This window comes from Aricia agestis, chromosome 21, assembly GCF_905147365.1.
Source record: "Aricia agestis chromosome 21, ilAriAges1.1, whole genome shotgun sequence".
Taxonomy (NCBI): Eukaryota; Metazoa; Arthropoda; class Insecta; order Lepidoptera; family Lycaenidae; genus Aricia; species Aricia agestis.
The window spans coordinates 10557573-10572171 of NC_056426.1; the positions used below are offsets into that span (position 1 = coordinate 10557573).

Here is a 14599-nt window from a genome sequence, read left to right on the forward strand (position 1 = left end):
GCTGGGGCGCTTGCTCATACAAAAGTGAAAAAAAAAGTTGGTCTTTCAGCGCTGCTACTTTTACAATGAACTCTCTACAAGGAACACATACACACCCTAAAGTATTATCACTTAGTTTTGTTACACCCTGTAGATATGAGACACAGGTAACATACTAGACGTTGCCCGCAATTTTTATTCGCTTATCCCATTCATTTTCCGTAATTGTTCTTTCCTTGGCAGAAAGCTGCTTCTTTGGGGTGTGCATAACTCACGAGTCCCCTGTGGAGAGTTCACTCTGAAAGAGTAACTTTTTTTAATGGGGGTAATTGGAGGTAATTGGACAATTGGAAATTGCAGGGGTAGTTGGATTTGTTAATGTCCCGCTCTGACAAAAAAAAATGGTCACCATACTTTGAATTTCATACAGAAATTAATAACGCCATATTCTGTTAAGGTTAAGGAGGTATAAGCCTGTTGAAGGATGGGTAGACATCTCACTAATATTATGGTCATCTATCCTTTGTATACGGAATTCTATACTGTTGAATACAGAACCCTAAACTGTAGCAATCAAAAGTAAGTATAATATAAACAACAATAATCCGACCTCGTTCAATCGAGAAAGCACTTTATTGTGTACACATTACGGTTCATATTTACACTCGCTCGGGGATTTCCTTTAATGCATTTTTGATGTTAGCAAACGACGAGGGGTCTGTATCAAAGTATAATAATAATATTGGAAAAAATCTTATAAAATATGTACTTAGATGACGCCCACAAATCTGTTGTACCAAAATTCGTTTATCGCGCGGGAACCGTACATTTTTCCGGGATAAAAAGTGTCTTATGCCCTTTTCCGGGACTCAAAGTATCTCCATACCAAATTTCAGAAAAATCAGTTCAGCGGTTTGGGCGTGAATAGGAAGCAGACAGACACACTTTCGCATTTATAATATTAAGTATGGATATAAAATTCTCGTGTTAGTACTCTGTTGTCACGTTGTTTGTTGCCAAACACCAAACTCGCCTAAAAGGGCTTGTCCTATTATGATGAAAATTTGTATGTTTATCTTATATAAAAACGTTGTCCCATTTATCAATTGACCTTAAAGATGTAATAATGAAAATAAAAAAATTTAGATTCTAGTAAGGGAGCTGGTCCTGATCTATTACCTCCTTCTTTTATAAAGCTTATTGGAAAAGAGGTATCAGTTCCCTTATCCATAATTTATAATAAATCTCTAGAAAGTGGTATCTTTCCTGACCGGTGGAAAATCGCACATGTTATCCCTATATATAAAAACGGTGATAAGTCAAACTGCGAAAATTATAGGCCCATAAGTATTCTCTCATGTTTTGCAAAATTATTTGAATCCTTAGTCCATTATCACATTTATAATCATATAAAACCACTTATTTCACCCAAGCAGCATGGTTTTGTTAAGGGTCGCTCGACAGTTACTAATTTATTAGAATACAAAAATTATCTATGTAAAGCGTTCTCTGTGGGAGGTCAAGTAGACTCTATTTACACAGATTTTTCTAAGGCATTTGACAAAGTCAACCATCACCTGCTCTGTGATAAACTAGCGTCTTAAGGGATACATGGTAATTTATATAGATGGATATGTTCATACCTTATTAACAGGAGTCAGTTAGTCGCACTTAAGGGTTTTACTTCTTCTTCATCTACTACTGTAACGTTAGGAGTGCCCCAGGGATCTCATATTGGGCCTCTCCTTTTTGTAATATTTATCAATGACTTGATTAAAATGTTATGCTGTAACTGCCTCTTGTACGCCGATGATTTGAAAATTTTCGCTTTGATATCGAAAACAGAAGACTGCTTAGCTCTTCAAAGAGATATTAATGCCATTTCAAACTGGTGCATTAAAAATTGTACGTACTTAAACACTAATAAGTGTTCAGTTATATCGTTTACCCTAAAAAGGAACAAAATTACTTGGAGCTACGCTTTTAATGGTCAAACATTAAATCGTGTAACTGTGGTTAAGGACTTAGGAATCCTTTTTGATGATAAATTGTCATTTAGGGCACATTATGAATATATTACTAGCAAGGCTAACCAACTCCAGGGATTTGTTTTAAGGAATACAAAGGAGTTTAAAAAGCCTTATACTTATTTTCCGCTCTTGTAAGAACTACGTTAGAATATGGAAACCCTATATGGTCCCCTAATTACAAAATACATATAGAGGACATTGAACGTGTCCAGAGAAAATTTCTTAAAATCATTTGCTATCGCCATTTTCCCGGTCGATCAAATTTAAATTACCATGACAGGCTTATGCATTTCAAAATAGAGACCCTTGAAAATAGACGCATATTTTTTGACTTATTGTTCCTCTATTAAATTGTGCATAATATTGTTGATTCGTCGGAATGACTATCTGAAATTAGCTTAAATACCAAGTTTAGTGCACGTAGAGCTCATCGTACGAATTTATTTGCTTTACAGGTCTACAAGAATAATATTTCTTACTTTAACCCTTTAACACGTATGGCTAGAAAATATAATGAATTAGCTAAAGACAGCTTAAAGTTGGATATTTTTGAACACAACCGTAATAAATATATTAAAATCGTCAAAGACATCCTCCATAGCATATGTACCTCTGCAACTTATGAGTGAAATAAGTAACGTTCGAATGTATTGCTTGAAGTTAAAAACCAAAAATTGTGCTATTTTTATGTTAATATTTTAATTTTAATGTGTGCACATATTTGTTACGTTGCGATCTAGATCTTACATTTAAATGTATATTAAATTGTTTAGTTGGGATTGTAATGTGTTTTGTGCATTTAAATAAATAAATAAATAATAGATGAGGAAATAAACGTTGGTCTTTGCCATGATAGTATACAAAGGAGTTTAAAAAGTGTCCCCCGACACATCTTGACAACAATTATGGACTAAAATATCACTTTACACTTAGGAATTATTTAAACTTAAAGTCAGTAAAATATATTATTTAATTACTTTTTAAAGTTGTTTGGCGGGGGTTTTTTTTTAATTTCTTAATTTAATTTTATTTCATGCTTTTTAAACTAGACATGGTTATAGTAATTTCTATCAACAGGATCATAATAATTATTATATCCCAATGAATACCATCTAGGAATGTCCTTTTGGATGAGGACCATTCACGGACGTCAATATGAGTCCAAACATGAAACCTCCACTTTGGGCTCGGCTCCTATAGAATTCAATTGATGCTGCAGCAGCAGCAGCATGCAAAAATAAATTGGTTATCTTACTAGCTGTCGCAATTAAAATGAGCCCAAACACGAAACCATTGCTCTAAGTTGGTGAGGAGTTGGGTATCCTATTGATTACCAGGTGATGCTGCAGCATCAGGTCAACATTCCATTAATGTGTAAATATTTATAAATGTCCCGAACTAGAATGCAAAAAAGCCCACCAAACGACTGCAAGTTGCTAATCGGCCCTTCACGAACCAGATGAACCAAGATTTTTCAGCACGGCGCAGGCTGATGATGATGAACTATAGCTACGAACACTCTCAATTAAGTCAGCTTTCAAACAAAAAAAACTAGATCAAAATCGGTCCACCCGTTTGGATGCTACGATGCCACAGACAGACAGACAGACAGACAGACAGACAGACAGACAGACAGACAGACCGACAGACAGACACGTCAAACTTATAAAAAGGGGTATTATAAGTTCGACTTGTCTGTCTGTCCGTGGCATCGTAGCATCGTTTTTTTTTTGTTTGAAGGCTGAAATTATCGAGCGTGTTCTTAGCTATAGTTCATCAACATCAGCCCGCTCAGAGCTGAAAAAATTAAGTTAGATATTATTAAATTTTTGAAGTGAAAACTTCTTTAGCGGCGTTGAGCACTTTTGTGGGATGGGTAAAAACTGTGAAACTCGCGTCAGATTCTCGTGCTGATCGAAAAACCGTAAGACGGTTGGAGAGTAGTGTTGTAACATCGAAATCGATTAATCAAACAATCGATTGTTTTTTTTCGATTGTCGATATTTTTTATTCGATTGTAAGGGTTTCGATTAATAAAAAAAATCGATTTTTTAAAAATCGATTTTCATAAAAAATGGGTTAAAAATTTAATCGATTGTAAAGGTTTTAATTAATTAAAAAACTCGATTTTTTAAAAATCTATTTTCATAAAAATCGGTTAAAAAATAATGCACAACGTTAATAATCAAGTTTTCACTTCTGCCGGCACTCCCGGAGCTCAACCCGTCTTTTTTTTTAATCGGGGTTTGTTTTTTTAAATTTAACGTTATTCCCCTTCAGATACTGAACCCTAAAAGCAGAGTATAAAATATATTTCCCATAATATTGAGTCAATCAGTGCTGTCATTTGGCACCAAACGACCGCCATTCTGGTCGATATCACGCCGTATCAGGCGAAATGTGAGCTCGTTTACTCCACACTCAACATAAGTGCCTATTTTATTTCCAGAGTTAAAAATTAAATGCGAAATTATTATATAAGTAGTTAAAAGCCGGTTATTTTATTAGGAGACGGAATTTGGAAAGTAGCCTATGTTTTAATCTTCACTAATATTACAAATGTGAAAGTGTGTCTGTCTGTCTCTCTTTCCGCCTGCCTGTATGTCTGTCTGTTAATGCCCAAACAGCTTAACCGATTTCGGTGATATCTAGTATGGAGATACCTGTAACCTGGCCACGGTAAGGATGTGGTTTTTACTGTTTAAAAATGTACGAGCACTAATAAAACACAATTTTTCGTGCACTTTTTCCACTACTTATATTAAGAGGAGTCCACACCGCCTTTTTTTCCATACAAACGTTGTCCCCTGTTTTCTCCCTGGATAATGCTAGTAGAGTTATAATTTTTTTCCTGAATATCTACGGCCACTAATACAATGTCCTTATGTTTTCTTTTTTTTCATAAATTAATTATTAAATAAGATATGAACGTTCAAAAACCCAAAGATGTTTTCTGGATGTTTAAACACAGCGGATAATCTAGCCATCTAGATTATCCGCTGTGTTTAAACATCCAGAAAACAGATTTGGATAGATTTTACAAAAAAAAAAAAAACATAGGAACACAGCTCAAGCTTTTCATTAATCTTTAATGAAAAAAATACTTAAATCGGTTAAGTTTTGGAGAAGGAATCAGGGGACAACGAGTCGTTGATTTTCTGCAGTTGTCTCTATCGCGTTCTGCGGTATAGGCTTGAGGTAAGGGAGACAGCTATAGATACTACACGTACTTTTTTTTCATTTCCCTAGCCCCTGGTGTATCTTCTTAAGATATTATTACAACTTTTAACAAATTACACGACCGGTTTCGAAACAAATCATCATCAGGTGTTTCGAAACCGGTCGTGTAATTTGTTAAAAGTTGTAATAATATCTTAATATAGTGGAAAAAGTGCACGAAAAATTGTGTTTTATTAGTGTTCAACATGAATTTCCACCGAGAACCGACAGTACAATCAATTACATATATAAAAATGTACGGTTCCTGCACGAATAAATAAATATTTTATACTCAGCAGAGTGGCTACAACATCTACTAACTGAATAATAATAAAAATATAATAATGCAATTTATAACATATTTCGTTTATTTATAAGTTGGCAGTGGAATTTATCGAATGTATTTTGACTAAATACCCCGCTACCCTAACTCCAACTAAAATCATCACTTAATTAAATTACAAACTTTAATCAACAAAATTGAACCAAAATGAAACCAACAGTTACACTCACTAAGTAATTAATTATGAAATGACTGAATTGAGTTAAAATTAACCGTGCAGTTAAAACTAACTGTTGTGTGAACACTGTATGCTATTAGATTTTAATATGAGAGTAAAAGCAAATATTATATTTTGAAAATGTGGCATAGTTTGTTGAGTTAAAATAGGAGGCAAACGCGTAAAGGTCTGTTCATATCGAAAATAACAAGGCAACGCGCCTTTTCAAAGCTCATTTAAAACTTAACTTTATTTACTAGACAAGAAGATACACATTGAATTGACAGACTTGACACGGTGTCCGTCTGTCTATTCCAAAGAATTTAAAATGCATCGCATCGCGCATCACGTTGCAATTTGAGCTGACTCTTACACAAACAAACTCTAACAACACGATGTCCGCAAATCCGTTACGCCAAAATTATTTTAATAATAAAATATAATAAAATAATATAGTACTTAATAATAATAAATTTATTTATTCCGAAAAAATAATACAGCTTTACGAGTACAAAGACATTAGTGGAGATTTCTATAAAGTAGAGATTTGTGCCGGAAATCTCCGCTCTTCCTTATTAGCAAAATATATTTTTTTTTATGAAATAAGGGGGCAAACGAGCAAACGGGTCACCTGATGGAAAGCAACTTCCGTCGCCCATGGACACTCGCAGCATCAGAAGAGCTGCAGGAGCGTTGCCGGCCTTTTAAGGGGTAATAGGGGAGGGTAGGGAAGGGAATAGGGGAGGGTACGGAAGGAAATAGGGGAGGGTACGGAAGGAAACAGGGGAGGGTAGGGAAAGGAAAAGGGTAGGGGATTGGGCCTCCGGTAAACTCACTCACTCGGCAAAACACAGCGGAAGCGCTGTTTCACGCCGGTTTTCTGTGAGGACGTGGTATTTCTCCGGTCGAGCCAGCCCATTCGTGCCGAAGCATGGCTCTCCCACGTCTAAAAAATATATCTTTTATTCAACAAAATAGGTATCACAGATACACTTTTGAAAATCGTATAAAGAAAGTGGAAACTAACCTACCACCGGTATAATTATATAGACTTTTATCGTGCAAGTACATATTTTCGGGATAAAATTATCCCATGTCCATTTCAGCTTTCATCACTCCCGGTTCAGCGTTTAAAGCGTGAACAGGGACAGACAGACATACACCTTTTCGCATTTATAAAGGCCTGTTTCACCACTTCCTGATAAGTGCTGAATAGAATATCCACCATAATGATTTCTTAGGTTTACGCGAGTATCACTCATTATATTGCAAGGTTCAAACACTTACGGATTCTGTCGCGGAGCACTTTTATTAATCCCGACGTTTCGGCTACTTTACAGCGGCCGTGGTCACGGGTGGACTGAGGTGACAGGAGTCCAATTTATTGAAGTTCTTCAACTACCCGAAGATTCATCAATTTTTAGTAGATCGGAACGCAAACAAAAATTGGACTCCTGTCACCTCAGTCCACCCGTGACCACGGCCGCTGTAAAGTAGCCGAAACGTCGGGATTAATAAAAGTGCTCCGCGACAAAATCCGTAAGTGTTTGAACATTGTAATATAAAGAATATCCACCACTTGACAGATACAGTATAGAGAACCTGTCAAATAAGTTGTGGATAGCATATCCGCCACCACCTCCTCCTGGTAACGGGCCATATCGATATTATGTTATAAGAATGAATGTGATACAGTTTTCGGACAATTTCACGTTATTGGAAATAATTCCAGACGTTTATTGAAATCCGATGAAGCCGTAACTCTGGCGATGTTCGATTGAAATATTTTCAATATTAATATTTCTGTCATTGTTGCATATTTGAAATGGTAATATTAAATACTGTATTAATAATGAATTTAATCATGGACGCAATTTTTGTTGTAAAATCATTATTAATGGTCCGCAACTGCATTATATATTATGTGCAGTAACTGTAATATTAATGAAAATTAAAACTATAATAAATTACTCTTCGCGTAATATTAATAACCGGCCAAGTGCGAGTCGGCCTCGCGCACGAATGGTTCCGTACTAATATAATATTATAGAGCGAAAGTAGGGATAAAATTGTGTTTTTTGTATGGGGTCCTTAATTATTAACTTTATTTTTAATGTTATTATTAAATATTAAAGAAAGTACACATAATATAATTAAGGATTTTGTGAAAATTTCAAGTGTCTAACTATTACCATTATAGATTACGAGCAAAAAAACTATTTTTAAAGGGGGGAGCCCCCCTTAAAAATATATATATATTATTTTTGTTTTTAGTATTTGTTGTTATAGCGGCAACCAAAATACACAATCTGTAAAAAATTCAGCAGTCTAGCTACGGTTCATGAGTTACAGGCTGTAACTCAAGAACCGCTATGTAACTTACAGCCTGGAGATAGACGGACAGACGAACAGACATCAAAGTCTTAGTAATAGGGTACCGTTTTACCCTTCAGATACGGAACCCTAAAAATCAATTATTGTTATATTATGTCTTTCATTACATTCGGTTAAGTATTTGTAAAGCCGATGCCGATGCCGATGCCGATGCAAATAAACATATTGACAAGTGACAGCTTAAAAAACTACTGACAAAACCTACTCTGGGGCTAACCTAAAGCATTTCAGTGGTTTAATATAATAATAATAATAATAGCTCCCACACCGGTTTCGGTGACGGTGGCCGGTTTCATTGAAACCAGGCCAGCTACGCAGGAGTAATTTTATAGTGCCCAAGTTTGTGCGCAGTACACAAGAGCACTCTCTATTCCTTTACTCTTATAACCCAGTGGCACGACCGGCGAGAGATCAGGCGCAGGACCGACTTTTTACATGCCCATCCGACGCATGGATCATCTTACTTGTCAGACAATCAGGTGATCAGCCTGCATTGTCCTAACCAAACTTGGAAATAACATGTTTCCAACGCGGGAATCGAACCCACAACCTTCGAGTCAAGAGCCGCGCCCTGTGCCACTAGACCACGAAGGCGTGTTCAGTGGTTTGAGTATACTGCATAACACATATTATAGTAATAGTAACAGACAACCTCAATTTGACATAAAATTTGTACAGAATAATTTAAAATGTATATTGTATAAGTAAGTAATGTAAAAATATAAATCTACCCGTAAGGATTATTCATTGCACCAACCAGAAACCACCGTAAGCCGGTATAAAGTAGTTTGAACCGGTTTACACCGATGTAAACCGGCTATCGGCCGCCATATCCGGCTCAGGGCGGATTCGCCCGCCGTAATTTATCTGCTTTTCACGTGCGGACTGTTTTTAGGGAAAAAATTAAACATCTGTTTTTATTTAACGACTTCTACTAATACTAATAAGGATAATGATTATTATGGTTGTTTGTATGTTACATACAGTATTTTATCTGTAGCGCCTATAAGCCGATTTTAATTAGTGGGTGTAAATACAGTTTTGTAGGAACTCGAGGTAGGTAGGTAAGTACTTGTCTCCATAATCGCTTCATCCGTTTGAGCATGAAATGGACATTAACAGACATTCAACTATCACATTTTGAGGATTAGTATAGATTGGTTCTTAAAAGTCCTGAATGTATTATGTATCGAGGAAATAATATGATGATTATAATGCAAAAAACCCACGTAATTTGGTCGGCTTTTATTCGTCGTTTGTTCGTCGGCTTTTATTCGTCGTTCGAGCGTCCGTGGCCTAATGGGTAGACCTTCCGTTCGCACTCCTAGAGGGTGCAGGTTCGAACCCGGGTGGAGGCGTGTACCTATGAGACATTTTCTGATCTCAAGTACATAATACGGACGCTCGTACGGTGAAGGAAAACATCGTGAGGAAACCCGCACATAGTTGGTCCCAGACGTATTGACTAGTTCTTTCCTCTGGACTAGGCCGACTATGATGCGAGAATGCCGTATGCGCTTGGGCAACCATACGGACATTTAAAAATCTTGTCCCAGGCACTACAGTATTTGAGGAGTGGTTACTTCGCTCTGAAAAATACTGTATAGATCATCCACAACGGATGTTTAGGCCTAGTTTTTATTCGTCGTTTACGACTTTACATAACCCGACTAAATAACGTAGGTCTATAAATTTCTCTGACGGCACAAACGTAAAACAATCAACTAACATCTATCTCTAATCTAAAAGTTCGATCAGTCGAATATTGTAACAATTGGACGACAGAAGTTTTTTCAGTTGTTGGACGAGCCAGTTGGGCTGGTAATGAAGCTTTGTGCTTGATGTATCGTACATATTACTTGCTGTATAATTTGCTGGCGACTTTATGTATTGTCTGTCTGGTGGCTTAGACAAATTCGATGACAGAGAAAAAATTGAAATAAAAAATGGATAATTACTATGATTTGATATAATTATCATAATGTTTAACGTATTGGTAAGGGTCGCGCTCCGGGATTTTACTGATTTCATTATTATTTTATTTTTAATTTCTTTATTTGACTTTATATTATAAAGAGTGTGACCTACGAGTGTGACAGAATAATTATATATAAAATTATTCTATCACACTCTTTATAAAATTAATACGCGAGACTTTATGTCAAAATCTTCATTACTTAAGGGGGCGACTAACCCTAAAGTGTCGATTTTATAATTCATTTTATACTTGAATATAAGTCCCGAATTGTTTCATTTTCTAAAATTAGATACTACATTATATTTCCGAGAATTCGATCTGAGCAAAAACACGATATCTTAAAATTTTATCGATAGAAAAAAATCACAAAGATGCATCTAATATTCACGAATTTTTCATTTATTGCCATAACCGTGCATTGAACTAAGTCAATATTTTATCACATTGTATAAAATTCCATCATTGAGAGATCGACCTAGCGGATTTTTAAAATATTGTATATTTATCGAGTTATTGACAGAAATTAATTTGGTGATGAATCCGCGTCGTTCTTTTTCACCTGGCATATGAAAGACGGGCGTGAGTGTGAAGAGAGAAGGACGATATTTGATTTTTGGGGTTAGTCGCCCTGAAATTAAAGTCAAGTTCTTAATCATAATCTCGCTATACGGATGACATGCGATACCTTCTGTCAAATCCCATGCATATTTCAAGTCTATCAAATATTAGTTTTCGCAGCATAAGGGCTAATTCAGATCGAAATGCGACGCGTAGATGCATTTCTGCACTGAATTGACAGATTTACATGTCGTCTCACGCAATTGAAATCTGTCAAATGCATACGAAATATTTAGAAATGCATCTATGCGTCGCGTTGCGGTCTGAATTGACCCTTAGGGACGTAATAAATGGCAAGTAATAATGATGATGATGATGTCTGAAATGTGCTGAGTCACAAAAGATGTCCAACAATAGGAGCAATAAAGAATTCTGGGTTTGGTAACAATGGGATGATATTGGCAGACCTTACAGCCAACGCGCTCAACTGAGTTATGTCTAATTCCGTGTCAAAGGGCAGACTGTCCCATAACGGACAGTCAACCTATTATTGGCATCTTATATTTTTATTTTAAAATACTAGGAATGCTAATATAGGAATCAGGACGTCTGTAGTATGAACTCTTATAGTGCTATAATAATATAATAATCTATATTATTAATACGCGAGCGAAAAACTTTGAGACCGCGCGGCTTTTCTCGCGTAAATTAGGAATTTCACGGAAACCGGACCTGTTTTTACAAAACAAACTATCTATTTCCCTCGTGGTCCTGTCTGTGCAAACGAGCAAACAGGTCACCTGATGGAAAGCAACTTCCGTCGCCCATGCACACTCGCGGCATCAGAAGAACTATAGGTGCTATGCCGTCCTTTTAAGAGGGAATAGGGTATACGGGGATTGGGCCTCCGGTAAACTCAATCACTCGGTGAAACACAGCGCAAGCGCTGTTTCGCGCCGGTTTTCCGTGAACGCGTGGTGTTTCTCTAGTCGAGCCGGCCTATTCGTGCCAAAGCATGGCTCTCCCGCGTCATAACGTGATATTGGTATATGAGTATCAAAAGTATAACGTCATATTGACAAGTATGATAATTGAATACATAAACCTATGTATATATTAAGTCTATGATTGAATAGTAATTTTGATAATTGTTAATTAAAATATTCAATATGTCTGACAATATATTATTATTGTGATAAGCCCGGCTGAGCAAACACTGCAATAATAATTATTTTGTATATCCATCAAAATAGCAATCACATGCCGACAAGAGAGAAATTAATTTCAGATTGAAACAACACGTAAAGACTGGGACTGCGACAAAATTCATACTAATATTATTATAAATGCGAGTGTGTTTGTCACCTCTTCATGCCCTAGCCACTGAACCGATTCTGCTGAAATATCAGTTAAATCGGTTTAGCTGTTTGGGTATGAAGAGGTTGAACCTACTCTTCTTGTAAAAAGTTCCAAGAAATATGAACAGGTAATGGCCAGTTTGACATGTAGTTTTTTGGCATAACTTTTTCTTGTATGAAGCATTTGTTCAATAGGGCGTACCATATTATATCGACGGACAGCTTCAGCTGCATTAAAATTCCGTTAACTACTTCCCTGAACAACCCTTTCTGATAATCTGCGTGCTGGCAGGCCGTGGGCGGTGGGTGTGGGAGTAGTGGGGTGGGGAAAAAAAAGAGAAAAAATTAATGTGTGGTTTATTGTTATTACACTGCACTGTTTTGAATAATTTGTTACCAGGGGTAAATAACTATTGAGGAGGTAAGATGTTAAAGTGAGTTTTGAGGTCTGTCGAAGTTTTTTAAACTCCTGGTATCATCCTGGATTTTGGTTTAAACTCATATTTCTACTATTTCTTTAAACTCATATTCTAGATTCTAGCACATTAGCTTAGCTTCCGTGGAAAAGGAGCTTATGCCTGCTGATGATGATGAAACTAATATCACATCTGTGTGTTCGAGTCATTTTCCTCAGCGCACGTGACGTCATTACCTTGCCGTAATTAGGAGGGCCTGGACCGAGCCGTGAACAGAATACCGCCAGCACACGCAGGGTAATGTACAGCTGACAGCCAGCACAGTGGGGGGGGGGGGGGGGGGGGGGGGGGGGAATTTATGGAGTACAACCAGGGAAATATATGAGTAACAGCTGGTAAAATGTATGGAGTACAGCCGGAGAAATTTGAAGCTGTCCAGAGTGGAAAGTAAATGTTGAATAGTTTGACTTTTTTTTGTGATAACTAGCTGAAAGCTGACAGACCTGTTTCTTTGCACAAATTCAACTTTTTCAATGCTGGTGCAAATAATATTAATGTCCATTCCATGAAAATATTATTTGGTAGGTTGAGTACGTGATGGACTAAATCGAACAAGCAACGTATCTGCATAAATATTGCATTAAAATGGTTTTCGTCCCGTAAAAGGACCCAGGGTAAATTTTATCGCGGAAAGATGTACGGTTTTACGGGATAAAAGAATATGAACGCAAGTCGTGGGTAACATCATAGATATTATCTTTTTGGGTAACATCTTGCAGTGTTAATCTTATTACAAAACATAATTGACAGGTTTAATTAAAAATTAATTCTATTTATTATCATGGCGCACCATTTTCCAATTTGGTGCCCGGGCCCGGCGCCAATTTACAGATTTGTATTGTAATATTTCGTAATAAATATTACTCAATCCTTTATTATTATTCTGTCAGTTTTATTAACCACCTTCCAAATAGGAGGAGGTTATTATTTTTCCATTACTTACTTAATCTTATATAAATATAAAATTCTCGTGTCACAATGTTAGGCCGCGTACTCCTCCGAAATGGCTTTACTGATTTTAACCAAATTTTATATTCAGTGGGTCTGAGAATCGGCTATACTGGGTACTTTTTATATTGATAAGTGCATTTGTTGAATAAATAATAGTAAATTATTACAACTCGGGACTGACGGCGACCATTGTTTGTGCGACGGGATAGCGATGGACGTTGCCATGGTGACATACTTATTTAGTCACTTCAATAAAATAATATGGGCGAAATACTTAAATGGCAAAGAAACGTTTGCCGGGACAGCTAGTATAAAATATAAAAATATTAAATATTAAATACTAGACGGCGCCCGCAACTGTTTCGCCAAAATTTGTTTATCGCGCGGACACCGTACATTTTTCTGTGATAAAAAGTATTTTATGACCTTTCCCGGAACTCAAAGTATCTCCATACCAAATTTCAGGGAAATCGGTTCAGTGGTTTTGGGCGTGAAGAGGCAACAGACGACAGACGGACAGACAGATAGACATACACACTTTTGCAGTCATAATATTAGTATAGATAGTATTGTATTGCATGTTAAATTTTATGGTTAGTCACTCAGTCGCCTTCAAAACAATAAATTACCAAGCAAGGAAATTACAGCAACGACTGTAGACACCTCCTCTTATGAAAGACGGCGCTCGAACCTTGAAGCGACTTCCGAATCATGAGAACTAGCCCCTGGCTTTACATACGTAATACCATAAAAAAAAAAAAGGTATAATATCCAATAATACCCATAAAGTTAATATACCTAGCGGAATAGAGCAACAATCTCGAGCTGTCAAACGAAACCGAAATTGGTTTTCATCTGTGTGAAAAATATGTGTACGTACATACACAAGCATGATTGAACATGATTTCTATGAGATTAAATTGTCAACGTGCGGCACGTGCCGACTGGACGTCAAAAAAAGAGTGCTGCTGTCATGTATGACACGTCTCTTTTTACCACGCAGTGTTACTGATAGTGACATCTCTCTTGCTCAGGCCTTTATTTCTCTATTCCGCTAGGTATATTAGCTTTTTTTTTTGGGGGCGATACCGGTTCGTCCACGTTCGTGTCCCTGGGCGCCTGGGTACGCCACTCCGCCCTCTACACGGGGTGAGGT

At 36.7% G+C, this 14599-nt stretch overlaps 1 protein-coding gene across 3 annotated transcripts in view; it reads right to left on the bottom strand.

The window, feature by feature from the left end:
- Nucleotides 1–14599, bottom strand: part of LOC121737761 (complexin) — a 295632-nt gene that overhangs the window by 111157 nt on the left and 169876 nt on the right. The window contains exons 1-2 of one of the 3 annotated variants that reach the window (XM_042129453.1): nt 13679–13689; nt 5977–5984 (exon numbers count right to left, since the gene is read on the bottom strand). The exons of the other annotated variants lie outside the window; for them this stretch is intronic. The gene's annotated coding sequence lies outside the window, so the exon portion shown is untranslated. Of the gene's footprint in view, nt 1–5976; nt 5985–13678; nt 13690–14599 lie in introns of those variants that run through there. 3 annotated transcript variants of the gene reach the window in all.